The 15,907-nt window shown below is 53.8% G+C and overlaps 1 long non-coding RNA gene across 1 annotated transcript; it reads left to right on the top strand.

Moving 5' to 3' along the window:
- The first annotated feature begins 9,549 nt into the window (after window positions 1-9,549).
- LOC309449428 lies at window positions 9,550-10,987 on the top strand. The gene is made up of 3 exons (XR_014185956.1): window positions 9,550-9,891; window positions 10,556-10,663; window positions 10,802-10,987. It is a non-coding gene; the product is annotated as an uncharacterized lncRNA (long non-coding RNA).
- The last annotated feature ends 4,920 nt before the right edge of the window (window positions 10,988-15,907 follow it).

Genomic DNA, 15,907 nt, shown 5'->3' with positions numbered 1-15,907 from the left:
TGTGATATTGCTGGAATCATATTTACTGTGCATCCTAATACAAAGACATTAATATCCGTGTACCTGCTCGGCCGCGTCACGCTGGATATCAGCCGGCGCCAAGCGCACATCTGGGCTTGACGTGGGAACCGCTTGCTTAGGAATCGTTTGCTTTATTGCATTTAACATTTAGAATCCTTGAGAGGTTTGCAAACTACCACCGATATGAGCAAGGAGATCTCGGGACTTGATCTGGCTTGGCCTGGACGGGTCAGACTGAATCAACGGCTGCAAAATGCGCCTGCTAGGTCCAGGAACGGCGATAACCACTGGATGCTCCTGTTTGCCCTTTGCTGTCGACAGCTCGACAATAAACGTGATGTGTCACCACGGGGCACTGAGACCCCTCGGAACAAGACAAATCAGATCATCTTTTCTCCAGCAAATGTCAGATGGTTTAGGAATGGCTCGTTCTGTTGTTTTTTTCTGTTAAATGAGTCCTGTTATAACTGGGAAGCCTGCGATCGAGAGTTAATCCCTGGCTCCAACCTCCCCAGTTTCGGAAAACAGTTGATCTCAATCTTGGCAGGAACCATTGTTTTCAGCCTCCTAAAAATCCAACTCTGAGTAGACAAAGCTCCAGGAACGTTCCCGAGGTCGGAAATGAATGCATATTTACTGCAACAATAGCTGTATTACCCGCCATTCACAGCTCCGAGAGCGAGACACAGGGGCTTCTTCAGAAATAAAACCCAACAGATGTCTCCAGTGAACACAGTTATCGCATCGGCAGAATATTTCTTTCAGTAATCTCGCTAGTAATTAATTTCTCTGTTATCACAAAAGCCATTTCAGAGGCTGGGAAGAACAAAACAACCTGGTTTTCTCACCGTCTCGGCCAACGGTGGTTTCGATGCAAGAGTCACTGGAGACTCCGGCCCCTTGTCCTCCTGCATGGAGAGAGATAACAATGCATTTCCCCCCATAAAAGCGAGTTTAAAAAAGCATTTACCTGTAACAACAAAAGCAAGCGGATAAATAAGAAGCAAGCACACGTGGTGTTTAGGATAACATGCAATTAAAGGATTAAAAATTCATACATTTCGATGGGAAACGGCATTGAAATTGCTGAGCCGTTAATGACTTTGAATGAAAGGAGGACTTATCTCTTCACTCAACCGCAGCGTTCAGAACCAAGATGGACCTTTATCACCGGCGGTTGTTCCACCTGCGCACGCTGGAGATGGAGCCTGAGCACACGTTATCTCAGGGACTGAAGGAAACCTGCGTAACCTGGAGCCGCCCGGGAGGACGAGGCAAGCGGAGGAAGACAAGGACCAGCCTTCTCGCTACTGCCCCATCGCTGTCGCTCTTCAAGAGCCAGTGTGGAAGAAGCAATCTCTGAATGCAACCCAGCTATCTTGGGCCCCTTTTCCTTCAAGCAGTCGTGCCCATGGGATTTCCCCCAGCAACTGCTTGAAAAGGCCAAATTTAGCCCTGTCCTTCCAGCTGCTGCACCAGCGACAGCCTCTCTGATGCACAGCAGGGCTGCGTTGGATGGGATGCAGTGAGGAAAGAAACCTTGTGGCACTGAGACGGGAGGGAAACAGGCGCGCTGTGATGGATGCCCGCACACCGACCACACAAATCACAGCGCGCACTGACACTCCTGTAATTCACGGGAGAAATAAGAAGTGAAACATTATGCCCGTGTCACAAATGATGGTTCTTGGAATAAGACAAGCACTGAGCAACCAGTTCAGACAGCAGGACACAGCAGAGAGGCCACACACGGAGGTTATAAATACTATGGACCCACAATTGTCCTTTCCCAGGCCTGGCAGGACAGCACCGAGCTGAACAGCAGCATCTGCGCCAGGACATCAGAGAACACAGCGAAAGCAAAGCACCTCTCGCTGATTTAATTGCTCTGAAATGCCTTCCATTCTTGCTGTACAAAGACTTTGTCTCACCAACCTCCTTTCGGGTCAACAGGACACAAACTTGGTGACTGACTTTAATGAGATTTTGTTGGTGCTCTGAAGAGTAGAGCGCTGAGTAAAGCTCGACTGCTCCCAATTCGCAGTCCCTCCGCTGCTCCAGCCGCAGGCTGGCCGTGCTGAGCGCCCTGCCGGCCGTGCTGAGCGCCCCGCTGGCCGCGCTGAGCGCCCCGCCGCCCGCGCTGAGCGCCCTGCTGGCCATGCTGAGCGCCCTGCTGGCCATGCTGAGCGCCCTGCCGGCCGTGCTGAGCGCCCTGCTGGCCATGCTGAGCGCCCCGCCGCCCGCGCTGAGCGCCCTGCTGGCGGTGCTGAGCGCCCTGCCGGCCGTGCTGAGCGCCCCGCTGGCTGCGCTGAGCGCCCTGCCGGTGGCGCTGAGCGCCCCGCTGGCGGTGGAGCCAGGCAGGAAGGGTGCGGGAGCGCGGATCGTCGCAGGCCAGGACACCGCGTGCCCTGCAGCCCGGCCCGCGGGAGGGAAACGCTTCATCCGTCACTCCCAGGAGACCTAAGCCCCCGTTTCACCGCGTGTCAGCAGCCTCTCCTCTCAGAGCCTTGAGCAGGACGTCGTCCCCCATCCTGCGTGCACAGAGCAGCCTCGCGCAGGCACGAGCGCGGAACCCAGACGGTGCTGGGAGGAGGAGGACGGAGCGCCGGCTGTTTCGGGGCCTTGGGGCTGGCTGCTCGATCTGTTCATCAGCTTTATGAAAAGCTTTGGGGTCAAAAGAGTAATAAAATAACAGAGGACAAGCCCTTGCTGCCTCTTTGCACTTTCCGCCCTTCTAGTCATTTTATCCTTCCTTCCCACAAAATCATCTCGTTTCGGCTTGACCTTGTAACGTGACAGCTCTGCTCAGCCTGGCAAAATTAAGATGATTTGTCCCCCTCCGTGTTGCTGCATTTGCTTTCGCTGTGTTCTCTGATCCGGTCGCTTCAAGCTCAGGGCCCCTAATTGTACTGGAATGGGGACAAAGCTCGTGACTGGAACTCACAGGCGGGCCCACCCGGGCTCCAGCAGCGCAGGCGCCAGGGACCCCGACACTGCAAACTGAGCCCTCCTGATGGATCCTGACACTGCAAACTGAGCCCTCCTGACGGATCCTGACACTGCAAACTGAGCCCTCCTGATGGATCCTGACACTGCAAATCGAACCCTCCTGATGGATCCTGACACTGCAAACTGAGCCCTCCTGATGGATCCTGACACTGCAAATCGAACCCTCCTGACGGATCCTGACACTGCAAATCGAACCCTCCTGACGGATCCTGACACTGCAAATCGAACCCTCCTGATGGATCCTGACACTGCAGACTGAGCCCTCCTGATGGATCCAGCTCCGGGATCTGTTTTGTCAGCCCCGTGCCGGGCGCAGCAGCAACGCTCGTCCCGCCCGCCCCTCCTGCTCTCACCCCCGGCAATCTCCTCATTGCTTAAAAATATTCAGTGAGGCGACATCAAAGCGAATATTGAGACTTGTATTATTGTTGCCAGGGGTGACATTAGATGAGAATTATATGAAACAATAAGGGCGTTGGAGTATAATCCGTTTGACATTTGGAACATGTTCCCAGTGCTCTGTGCTCCTCGGAACATTCACACAGCAGAACCGTCTTCATTTTCATCACAATATTTGCGTGTGTGAGTGGATTTATCTCTCTTTTTATGTGTCTGTCTGGTCATTCCCTGCAAGGCCAACAAAAAGGAAATATCACTTCTGGGCTGCTGACCTGTCCAGGCAGCACCTAAAGCAACACCCAAAGCAACACCCAAAGCAACACCCAAACTCCTCTGAATTGCTAAAGAGCTCAGACGAGGTTTTGAACCTCCTGGCCAGAGCACGTGTAGGAGGAAGAACCGACCCTACGGTCCTCGCCCGTTATCCCGGAGTCTGCAGAGGAGCCCGAGCAGGTCGTGTCCCGGCTGTGCTGGTGTGGGCACCTCGCGTGCTCCTTCCTAAAGCCCAGCTTAGCTGTTGCTCCTTCTCCAATATTACATACAAGACCTAACGTTTTTAGGAATAAAATCCTGACCTCCTTAAAAGCACCATCACTGAGTTCAACTGGTCTCGAACCGCAACCAGTGACTTAGCTCCAATATTCGTGTATCCTCGTGAACAGCCGCACTGGCACACACAGCATCTCCTCCTCCACAAACTCAATATCCGTATTCCAAGTAATTATCTCAATTACCGATTCAACAGGATGACCTCATTCGCTTGCTGGATTCCCCGTGCACAATGTCTTTCGGCTCCGCGCGCCCTGTGCCGTGTGCTCCTCCCGCCCGCCGCGCCGGCTCGAAGCCCAACCGCGTTCCTGACGGCCCCTGAGCCCCGAGCTGTGAAATCACCCTGCGCCGCGATCGCTTCTCATCGGGAAAACACGCGGCACCGCGCCTTAAAGAGACACAACACGGAGCACAGAGCGCGGGCTGGGCTCTGCAGAGGCTCTAACGCGCTCGGGGTTACTGTTAATTGTGATGAGAATTTGAGCCTTTCGGTACTTGTCACGTTTAAGAGAGAAAAAATGTGGGGAAAGTCAGAGCGGTCAGAGCAGGCGAATTTACATTCCAAGATTACAACAGCAGTCCTCAGCGTAACTGCATTAAAAATGTGTTTATCCCACACAACATCTACGCTTTACATTACTCTCACTTCAGGAATCATTATCTCGCCCTCTGAGCGGCACGTTGTGAGTTATTTCCTACGAGAACCGTGTATCCAACCTGGAGATGCATCCCAGGTTCATTTAAAGTTTCCTGAAGGTTCATGAACTCGCTTGAGTCTGCGGGCTGATTGATGGGCTGACGTGAACGCAGGTGAGACTCATCGGCCTCTGCTTGAGATGCTGAGCTCGTTCTTGCTCAAATCTCCAAGCAAAGCTTAAGGCCCATGAACCTTCCCAAACTGCCAATGAATCAAACGTTTGTAAAAATTTTTGCAGAATGAAACAGCGCGAGATCCCGCACAGAGCGTCCCTGCTGCGAGATGATGTGTCCATCCTGGGAGACAGAGATGGAAATGATTCTGCTGCAGTTCCCACACGAAGGGCTGGAAACCAGAGACGCGGCTGCTCGGCTGCGTCTCACCTCGCTGCAGACGTTGGTTCTGCGCGCGGTTTTATCCGCAGCACCTGGGACTCTTGCTCCCGTGTCCCTGCTCCAGCAGCTCTGACCCGTCTGGCCAGCACTAAACCCTGGTTGCTTCTGACCAGGAAGGAAAAGATATATCTGACCTGATTTATGGGTAAGTTCCTCCACAGGCAAACAAGGAAATGCAAGCTGCTCAGATGGCAGCAGCATGTCTATAGAAAGAACACAATGGCAAAATAAAAGTCCTTTGAAACAAAAGGTTTAACACTTTCTGGTTTGGAAACCATTCAGGATAACCTGAAAACGTAAACTTTTTTCTGCCAATACGGAGATGTGTTGATGTGGCTCTGCTGCCCAGGAACCAGCGCCAGGAGCAGAGGAAACGGCCCCAAGTTGCGCCAGGGGAGGTTCAGGTTGGATTTCGGAACAATTTCTCCCCAAAGGGCTGTGGGGCATTGAACAGGCTGCCCAGGGCAGTGCTGGAGTCACCACCCTGGAGGGTTGGACATGGAGATGAGGGTCTCAGGACACGGGCAGAGGTGGATTTGGAGCCTTGGGTTAACGGCCGGAGCTGATGATGTTAAAGGAATTGGCTCCTCTCTACCCAACAGGATGTTGGAGGGACCAGCCCCGGCTTTCCCATCCAACCTCTCAGTCCTGGGGCCGCTGCCCGTGTCCTGGTCCAGCCCAGGGGACAACGCGGTGACAATGTTCCCATTGAAAAGTGCACGTTGAGCTTTTCACTTGGCATTTATGGAGCCGGGTCCAGCAGCTGCGGGGCCAAGTCCGGCAGCGTGAGGTGACGCCAGCGGGAGCAGCTCCCTGCCCTCACACGGTCCTGCTCCCCAAACCTCCCTACTGGCCTTTCAACTAAGTACGAAGATAATTAAATTTTGCAGTGTGGTTACACCTCAGTAAATATTGTCTGTAAAAATCAATTGGCATTTACTGTACTTAATGTATAATAACGATTCTTATAAATCTAAATTATCCTTATAAATCTAAATTAAATGCCTAGGTTTAAATGTATTTAGGACATTTAATTAATAAAGTGTTACCAAATAACCATTACTAATCTGTTTACTTCAAGCCTGATTTCCACTGCCAAAGGATTTATTTCCCAGCAGCGTGTGGGAGGGAGAACGCACGTGAAAGGGTTTGAAAGGGTTTGAAAGGGTTTGAAAGCCGCGGCAGGTACCAGAACACCCAGAGCCTGCCCAGGAAACCCCATCTCACCACCAGAACGGCACGTTGCACCGTGAGCTGCGGACCGAGCTCTTCCAAGCCAAGCTCCATTCTGACCATCTGGAATTTCATGTGTTCAGAGAGTTTTGAGGTCTGAAACATCTTGTTCTGATATCGACCTAATTAAAAGCTCTGGTTTTCTGTTTAGGTTGATTTTCCAATTCATATTTTAACTTGCAAAGAGAGAAAACAATTAAGGATTAAAAACTCCAAATAGAAAAGAACTGATCTAAAGAAAACCTTTAGATTAGACATGAACATTATATGGATTATCCATTTGTGAAAAACACAGATTTTTACTATTTTTCCCTGGAACTTCTCCTGAAACTGCCCTTAATTGAGATCTAACCTGCCCTTAACTGAGGTCTAACCTGCCCTTAAGTGAGATCTAACCTGCCCTTAAGTGAGGTCTGAAGGGCAAAGCGGCTGAGCCAAGGTCCATGGCGGAGCCTGTGGCACCAGGGCCCTGAGGTCCCGCCCCAAGCACAGCTGGTTGATGCTGAAAAGCCCAGATGTTGGTCAATGGGCTGTGGCCGAGCGGGCGCCGAGCCCACCGGCTGCGCGGGCCAGCTCCCGTCCCCGCTCCAGACTCCCTCAGCAAAACACGGGGAGGCTTTATTTTGAGCCGGGATTTTATTGCTCAACATCTTTCTAGACAATTAAACAACAAAGACTTCGCAATCTCCCCCAAATGAAACAAATGTTTTGTTCAAGCTGCAATGATTTCTTATTCAGTTTCTTTTGGCTGGAAAGCTGAAGAAAACAGTTTGTGTCAAGACAACTCCCAAGTATTTTGCAAGAGCCCCCAAGCACACGAGCCCGCCAGCCTGGCTGCGAACCCGCTGGGCCTTGACCAGCGAACTGTCCTCCTCCCACCTTCATTACCAACCCAGGCTTGGCGCACACAAAGCCAGAGGGTCAAACTCAGGAACAGCGCAGCACGGTGCGGTTCCACCGAACCAAACGCGAGATCTACCCCAGTGATTCATTTACCCAAAAACATAGAATTACGAGCGATAAAAATTATTTCTTCTGCTGCTGGAAACTGGCTGAGACTGTTTTCCCATGTAACAGCAACACCTGCCAGCGCCCAGGCCCCGCAGCTCCCCCCGACCAGTCCACATTGACACGGATCATCAGCTTTGAACCTGTTTGGTGCCCCATAGATATAGGAGGGAGACCCCAACCCAGCCGTGCGAGGGAGGGATCGGCCGCAGAGCGAGCTCCGGGTCCCCTCCTTGGTAGCTTCAACAGATTAAGTCCAAGCACATTAAATTCACTCCTTTACACAAGGCATAAAGCAAGGTTTATGTGCTCATTAAGCCAGAGTTGAAGGTTATAGTCAGGCACTCAACTGCAATTGTCCTAGTGCATTTTAATTAGTCAATCACTCGTACGAGTTAGTTTCCCATGCCCAGTGGACTCGTTCCAGGCACATTCCTGGTGTCTCCCCATGCAAAGAGCAGCTTGGAGAGAGACCCCACAGCCACGGCCGCTGCCCCAGGGCATTTTAGCTCCTTAAATTCACTATGGAACTATAATACAAAAGAAAACACCCTCTAGGAAGACGAGGTATTTTCTAGGCTGTCTTTTTGTGCTTGTTCAGACTGAGTGGCGGCTGGGAGCAAGTCCCGTCCTGAAGAGCAAGAGCTTGAGAAGAGGCGCCCGGCCCCTCCGCCGCACCCGCCGCCCACCTCCCGCAGCCACGTCTGACTTCACCTGTCTAACCAGTCTGATGGTCTCCCTGTGTTTTTTGTGATTGGGCTGATTTATTTGTTTTCATGCGAAGTTTTATTGCTTATTGATTTTCCAAGTCATTCTGAACTGATGTCAGTTTTTATCTGCTTGAAGTAATAGAAATCGTTCTGCGGAAGATACACCGTGTAAAATCTTATTGCCAGCCAGACTAACATCTACAAATAGCGTTAATTACCGTGATTACAATCCCCTTAGATGACAAATTCAGACCCATTGTCCCTCCATCGCACCACACAACCCTCACTACAAAGGACTCGCACGCTCCGGCTGCAGTAAGTGTGTGAATCACAGGCCGAGGAGCGAGCAGCGCCCGAGCGGCACCGGGATGCAGTAGGTGTGTGAATCACAGGCCGAGGAGCGAGCAGCGCCCGAGCGGCACCGGGATGCAGTAGGTGTGTGAATCGGAGGACAGGGAGCGAGCAGCGCCCGAGCGGCACCGGGATGCAGTAGGTGTGTGAATCGGAGGACAGGGAGCGAGCAGCGCCCCAGCGGCACCGGGATGCAGTTGGTGTGTGAATCGGAGGACAGGGAGCGAGCAGCGCCCGAGCGGCACCGGGATGCAGTAGGTGTGTGAATCGGAGGACAGGGAGCGAGCAGCGCCCCAGCGGCACCGGCACAGGCTGCGGGGTCTGGATTCCCCGTCGTCCTGTCTGAGGAAACACGACAATCTATTCATGCCACGATCCTGTGCAAATCGCTCCAGCATGCTTTTTAATCACTTCCAATTACTTCAACCTGATTTGGATCAAAAAAAGGGAAACTAATGACAAATCCAACCACAGCGGGAAGGATGAAGAGGCCCTTTATGGGCTGCTTACCACGGATTCTTGTCATTTTGTCTTTTTGTAGCACGAGATGTGATGACTGCCAAATGAGAAATTGTTCTTCGTAACTATAAATTTCCACATTAGTTTAAGCTCCACACACTCCACACAGATCTCCTGTCGAACGCTGCCCCGGCCCACGCTGGCCGACCAGGAGCGAGCGCTCACGCACACAGCGGTGGCAGCAGCCTGAGCAGAGCCCGCGGGGACAACGGCCCTGCAGCTGGGGACAGAATGAGCAGAGCCCATGGGGACAACGGCCCTGCAGCTGGGGACAGAATGAGCAGAGCCCATGGGGACAACGGCCCTGCAGCTGGGGACAGAATGAGCAGAGCCCGCAGGGACAACGGCCCTGCAGCTGGGGACAGAATGAGCAGAGCCCATGGGGACAACGGCCCTGCAGCTGGGGACAGAATGAGCAGAGCCCATGGGGACAACGGCCCTGCAGCTGGGGACAGAATGAGCAGAGCCCATGGGGACAACAGCCCTGCAGCTGGGGACAGGGCGGAGACCGGGGGCAGAGAGGATGAGTGGAAGAGCTCTCGTCTGGCCGGCAGCGATGCTCTCACAGGCGGTAACGGGAGGCGGTAGCAAGGAAGACTCGGTGGTGACTCGCTGCTCCACCTCCTTCCTCTCCACAGTTCAGGGCAGGAGCTCGTTCTCCTTCTCACGCAGACGGAGCTCCGGACCCGGCTGGCACCGAGCACCCGCCGGGGCTGGGAACGCTGAGGCGGCACCGCCGGCCAGGGGAGCGGGAGGGAGGAGGAGGGGAAGCGCTTCTCAATTTAGAAAGTAATAATACAGCTTAATTGTGCCAGCAGCTGGCAGCGCTGTGCGGAGCGAGGTGAGGCCTCAGCATCGGACCTGGCAGCTGTCTGCTCTGCTGAGCGCGGCGATGGAGCAGAGGAGGCTCCTTCCCGCAGACGGGCTGGAGACGGGAGGGCCAGGGACCCGGCGGCGCTGAGAACGGGGAGGGGACGCACGTGTTGCTCCAGAGCATCTGGTGGGACTTCACTCCATGTCCAAACGGGTGAGGAAGGAGACGGTGCTCCTCGAGGAAGCGGGGGGGAAAGTCATGACAACAAAGGCCTATCTGCAAACAGAGGTCAGATTAAACGCTGTGAGAAAGAGAAGGAATTGGTGGGGGCGAGAGCTGCCACTCACATCCCAGTTGGAGGCTCCTGACCCTCCTGCAGCGGCCGGTGCTCCCAGCTCCGGGGGCGCCCAGGACGGGACCCGACCCTGGGGACTGACGAGCGCAGCTCAACGTGCAGCTCGGCCCCTCGTGCTGCTGCCATCCTCTGCCAACGCCACGCAGGAGGAAGGGCAGATGCGACTGGGATGGCTTATATTTCCACAAGAAGAACTGAGCTCGATTTTCATTAGCGCTAAGATCCCTTTCCACCATTTAGGTTATGGAAAAGGTCCTGAAAACAAGGCGAAAATAATTTACATCTGGTTTAAAACTCCTTCCACTGTCAGAGGGATGTGAAAGATTTTCCACATAACTGCAAAGAAAACCCTTCATTCTCCCATTTCTCAGCTCACCACCATGCAATGATGCCGAAATTGTTGATTAGCTGACATCCAACACTTAAATGTTACGAGCCTTTATTATTTATTTTTGGGGCAGAGAATTACCACTACGTGTTATTTTTATTTTACAGATCCAGCTTCTGAAACTACTTAAAAAGCTCTCGATCAAAGATGTACAGTGGTGCTGACAGAACACAGAGGAGCTTTCGCTGGGGAAAGCCACCATTAATTATCAGACTGTAAGTAGCACTGATAGTGCAAGCATTTGATTTTGATTTAATGTCTAAATAAACTCGCTTACAATGGCAAAGCACTTCTTGTTTAATTGAAAAGCACTAAGTTTTCTATCCCCCCTCCTTGGTTTTCGTTCTGGCCAGGATCCAGGTGTAGAAATAGAAGCACAAACAGAAGGCAAGAAGTCAGTGTGAAAAAGCATCGGAGCCACAGGAGCCTTCTGCCAACAGCCCTGAGCGCTGCCCTCGCCCGCTGCGTTTGCTGCCAGCCTGCCCTGGTGCCTGTCCGTCCGTCCATCTGCCCATCAGCCCGTCCATCCATCCATCCATCTGTCCGTCCATCCATCCCTCCCCTTTCTTTTTCTGTGTCTCCCCTTATCACTCTTGCTGCAATCCCGTCACCGTGGGTTTCTCCCACCCACCACCAGAAGGGGATTTTCATCCTGAGAAAGCTCTTTGCTCCAGCACACCAGTATAGAGCCCAGGGGCTGCAGATCGGGTTTGCGCTCTCCAGCTGGGCGCTGAGCCCCCCCAGGACCCCTTCCCGGGCAGCAGCGATCGTGTGCTCGGCTCCAAAGGCCGTGGGCACAGGGAGGGAACAGGCAGCTTTTCTGGGGCATCTTCCTCCTCCTTAATGTAAAACACAGTGTCATTATTTTCATTTAATAAAGTGGAACAAACTTAAGATGCTTAAACGTTGATTAAAGGCTTTGATCTCTCAAAGTGCGATTACTGTCCTTCTGTCGAGGAAAGTCACTCTGAGAAATGTATATGCTGATTCCGCATAATCCCCTCATTAATTCTGTGTCAGATACTGTGTTTTCTGGAAGCACATGACAAGTCTTTTCTTCTTCCCTTCCTCTCCCCTCCCGAAGCGTTTCTGACCCAGCTGACTCTGCTGCTCGGCCCTGTCCCGCGGGTGACAGCCCCATGGTGACAGCCCCACGGTGACAGCCCCACGGGTGACAGCCCCGCGGTGACAGCCCCATGGTGACAGCCCCATGGTGACAGCCCCACGGGTGACAGCCCCACGGTGACAGCCCCACGGGTGACAGCCCCACGGGTGACAGCCCCGCGGGTGACAGCCCCATGGTGACAGCCCCACGGGCGACAGCCTCACGGTGACAGCCCCACGGTGACAGCCCCACAGTGACAGCCCCACAGTGACAGCCCCATGGTGACAGCCCCACGGGTGACAGCCCCGCAGGTGACAGCCCCACGGGCGACAGCCCCACGGGTGACAGCCCCACGGGTGACAGCCCCATGGTGACAGCCCCACGGGTGACAGCCCCACGGGTGACAGCCCCACGGGTGACGGCCCCACGTGCGACAGCCCCACGGCCCGGGCAGGTAACTGGAAACACAAACCTCCTGCACCAGACCCCGAGTCCCAGCACCCCGAGGCCCGGCCCAGCTCGTCTGCTGGATTCTGGGCATTCTGATCCAGTTAAAACATTTGCATGTGGGATCAAAAGAGCTTCATTTCAGTTTCCTAAGTAAAAATGGAGTTGAATAAAACATGCGCAAAACCCTGTCCCTGCACATCTGACAAAAGATGAAAACCAAATGAATTCCAAGATTGATATCTCTGCAGCAAGCTCTGTTGCACAGGGAACATCTGCGTTTATTGTTCCACATCACATAATAAAAATATCCTCTCCTATTAATTTCAGATGAACATTTTTAGAGTCCTTTAACGGAAAGCAAACCCTCCACGCAGCCGCTGGTGAACATGAAGTCACAGGGCTGATGTTCTTTGTGGTTTCCTGACGATTTTGCAAAAAACCAGGGAAAAATTAAACCAAAAAGGAGTTTTAGAACTTTTTGGTGAAACAGAAGAACCAAAAGGCTCCTGCTTGAATTCAAGAAAACGTTCCCGGTGTGCAGCAGAAAATAAATAAGTAGGTGCTTCTCGCCCACCTGCAGCTCTGGTTTGGCTGAACAGGCTGCAAAGGAATTTCAGATCCACGGGTTATTCCAAATTTCAGAAGCAATTCCCGTTGTCACAAAGGGGCATGGGGACGCTCTTACATCACACAGAACACGGGCAAACCAAGGGCAGCGAAACCAGAAACGCTCCAGTATTACCAAATCTGCACTTTTCTCCCCCTAAAAAAGCCCCAGCTGCAGAACATCCCAAGTTTCCCGCTGAGAACGCCCCTCCCCGGGGACGGGACCGGCCCTGAGCAGGGGGGCCAGAAACAAGCGTCCCGAGCCGGGATGCGGGTGGGACGGGGGGGAAGGTCCGCGGTGACCTCCCGCTGTGCCAGCGGCAATACGGGGCGCGACACGGCCGGAGGAGCGACGCCACCCGCACCAGCGCCGCCCGCCCGGGGCTCGGGCGCACGCACCTTCCCGGGCCCTTCCCGCTTCCCGAGGGAGCGACGAGAAAACCCGCGCGCTGCCGCGCTTCACACGCGCTCAGGAGCTGACGGTGACGAGATTTAATAGCGTGATGTCACTTTAACGTGAAGAGCATAAATAAAGCTCTTAGAACTCTGTAATTACACGTGCATTGCACCCATTAACCGTTCACCTGCCTGCGAGGCCCCGCGCAGCGACAGGGCAACTTCAAAGGGTTTTCTGTATTAAGAACTAAAGTCTCGCTTAGGAAGGGGGAAAAAGGGAGAGGGAGGGAGGTTTGAAACTCTGCGTATCTCTTGGGTGTCAAGAGCGTAATCCGAAGGCAACTCGAGGTCACGATGTTACACTTAAAACTGCCTTGTGCCTGGAATTTTCTTGTAGGAAATCAGGCAGCAAAGGTCCCATCTGGTCCGTGGCATCACTTGGCAGACAAGACTCATCTCTCAGATGCCGAAGCATCGGGATCAGGATTGGTGCTGGGAGCACAGACACAACCAGATTGAGCTCGATAACAATCTCAGCGTCTCCACCAAAGCAAAAGCAGCTCAGTCACTTAAAGCAAATAAAAGCGGCGTGTACTCAATGGGTTTGACTCTGTGCACATTCAAGAGTACAAGTATTCCCGGTCCCCGCTGCCCTGAGCGCATCATGTAGATCAGATAGAGCAGTGAGAACAGGAGACCGTGCCAAAAGCTCTTCCAAAGCCTCTCTGCTGTGAAAGCCGCGCAGAGGAGCGGAGTTCTGTGTGCACAGAGCTCTCAGTTTTCACCCCGCTTTCATCCGGCGTCAGAGAGAAAGCAACCCCAAGCGCTGACGCTCGGCTGCAGCGCCGGGCTCTCGAGCTGGCTTGGTGATGTAATACATTATCACTTGCCAGGCAAAAATAATCATTCCAAATGAAAAGCGATGGAAAAAGGAGAAAGTGAGATGTATTTAAAAATATCAGCATTTTGACTTTGTCTGAACTTTGCTCCAGTTCTCTGCAACAACAAAATCCTAGGGAAATCAGGATAAATCTGGAAAGCATTTTCCTGTCAACAAGTGCTAAGGGAACAGGAGCTGTCGGAGCTCCTCTGAGCCAGCTCTGCAGCTTTGCTTTACTTAAAGGTTGTTAAGGCTGGAATACAAACCACCCTCCTGCAAGCAAAAGGGGAACACAGCCTTTGGTCCTTTGGGATAATGACACTGCATGATGGAAAACTCCCGTTCCCGGCCCCGTCAGCAGGAGCAGCCCCCGCTCCAGCCGTCCCTCCCCGCTGCTGCACTCCTGCCATGCAACAGCCGTTCCCATCCAGCGCTGCTGCACTCCTGCCATGCAGCAGCCGTTTCCATCCAGCACTGCTGCGCTCCTGCCATGCAGCAGCCGTTCCCATCCAGCGCTGCTGCACTCCTGCCACGCTGCAGCCGTTCCCATCCAGCGCTGCTGCACTCCTGCCACGCTGCAGCCGTTCCCATCCAGCGCTGCCGCACTCCTGCCACGCAGCAGCCGTTCCCATCCAGCGCTGCTGCGCTCCTGCCACGCAACAGCCGTTCCCATCCAGCACTGCTGCGCTCCTGCCATGCAGCAGCCGTTCCCATCCAGCGCTGCTGCACTCCTGCCACGCAACAGCCGTTCCCATCCAGCGCTGCTGCACTCCTGCCATGCAACAGCCGTTTCCATCCAGCGCTGCCGCGCTCCTGCCACGCTGCAGCCGTTCCCATCCAGCGCTGCTGCACTCCTTCCACGCAGCAGCCGTTCCCATCCAGCGCTGCTGCGCTCCTGCCATGCTGCAGCCGTTCCCATCCAGCGCTGCCGCGCTCCTGCCACGCAACAGCCGTTCCCATCCAGCGCTGCTGCACTCCTGCCACGCTGCAGCCGTTCCCATCCAGCGCTGCTGCGCTCCTGCCATGCAACAGCCGTTTCCATCCAGCGCTGCCGCGCTCCTGCCACGCTGCAGCCGTTCCCATTCAGCGCTGCTGCGCTGCTGCCATGCAACAGCCGTTCCCATCCAGCGCTGCCGCGCTCCTGCCACGCTGCAGCCGTTCCCATCCAGCGCTGCTGCACTCCTGCCACGCTGCAGCCGTTCCCATCCAGCGCTGCCGCGCTCCTGCCACGCAGCAGCCGTTCCCATCCAGCGCCGCCGGAACCGCAGAGCGCGGCTGAGCGGGAGCGCCTGGCCAGGACGCGCGCAGCACCGGAGCCGGAACCCGGTTCACGATGCGGCATCGTCTGGAGGAGCCCGGGAGCTCCCGTACGGCCGCGCAAACCGCCCCGCGCATCACCCGGCCCAGCTGCGGAGGGGGCTCAGCCTGAGCCTCTGCCTAAGACCAGTTCCAGAGTCTTCAGATGTCAACCAGTGCCAAGCAGGAAAACCCCACAGGAAGAGACCAGACTAAGTGATGAAAACAGCGATGTAGTGATGGGAGAGAGATCATTTTAATTTTCAAAGCCTTGGATTTGAAAGGGTAAGCAAAGCTCATGAGAATAAAACCCACACTTAAGCTGCAGGAACTAGTGAATTACACCAAAGGTTGTGATGATTAGTAAACAATTAGGACCAATGTTCCAGCTTAACTAGCGCCACCGAAGCTGCATGCAGCTCATTTCCAACAACGGGAAAAGAGGAGACGTAAAAAAATTCTAAGCACAGAGCCAGCAAAATTAAACTAAGAATTAATTTCATCCATTATAACTGACTGTTGTAAATTAAATCTAGAAGAAAATAATTGGTAGCACGTAGCTTTTAGAGTTTGATACAGATTAGGGGAATCAGATTGGTTTATTAGGAACACTAAACTCATCTGCCATGCCCGGTGTCTCCAGCACTCAGCCCGTTGTCACAGGGGGTTTGCGGCCACGCGCATTCGCTTCATTAAGACCTAAACCCTCAGCCATCCCCGGAACCG

The sequence above is a fragment of the Streptopelia decaocto genome (genome assembly GCF_964273445.1).
Source record: "Streptopelia decaocto genome assembly, chromosome: 23".
Taxonomy (NCBI): domain Eukaryota; kingdom Metazoa; phylum Chordata; class Aves; order Columbiformes; family Columbidae; genus Streptopelia; species Streptopelia decaocto.
Note: the sequence above shows the minus strand (reverse complement) of the source record. Positions and strands in the feature narration are given on the sequence as shown.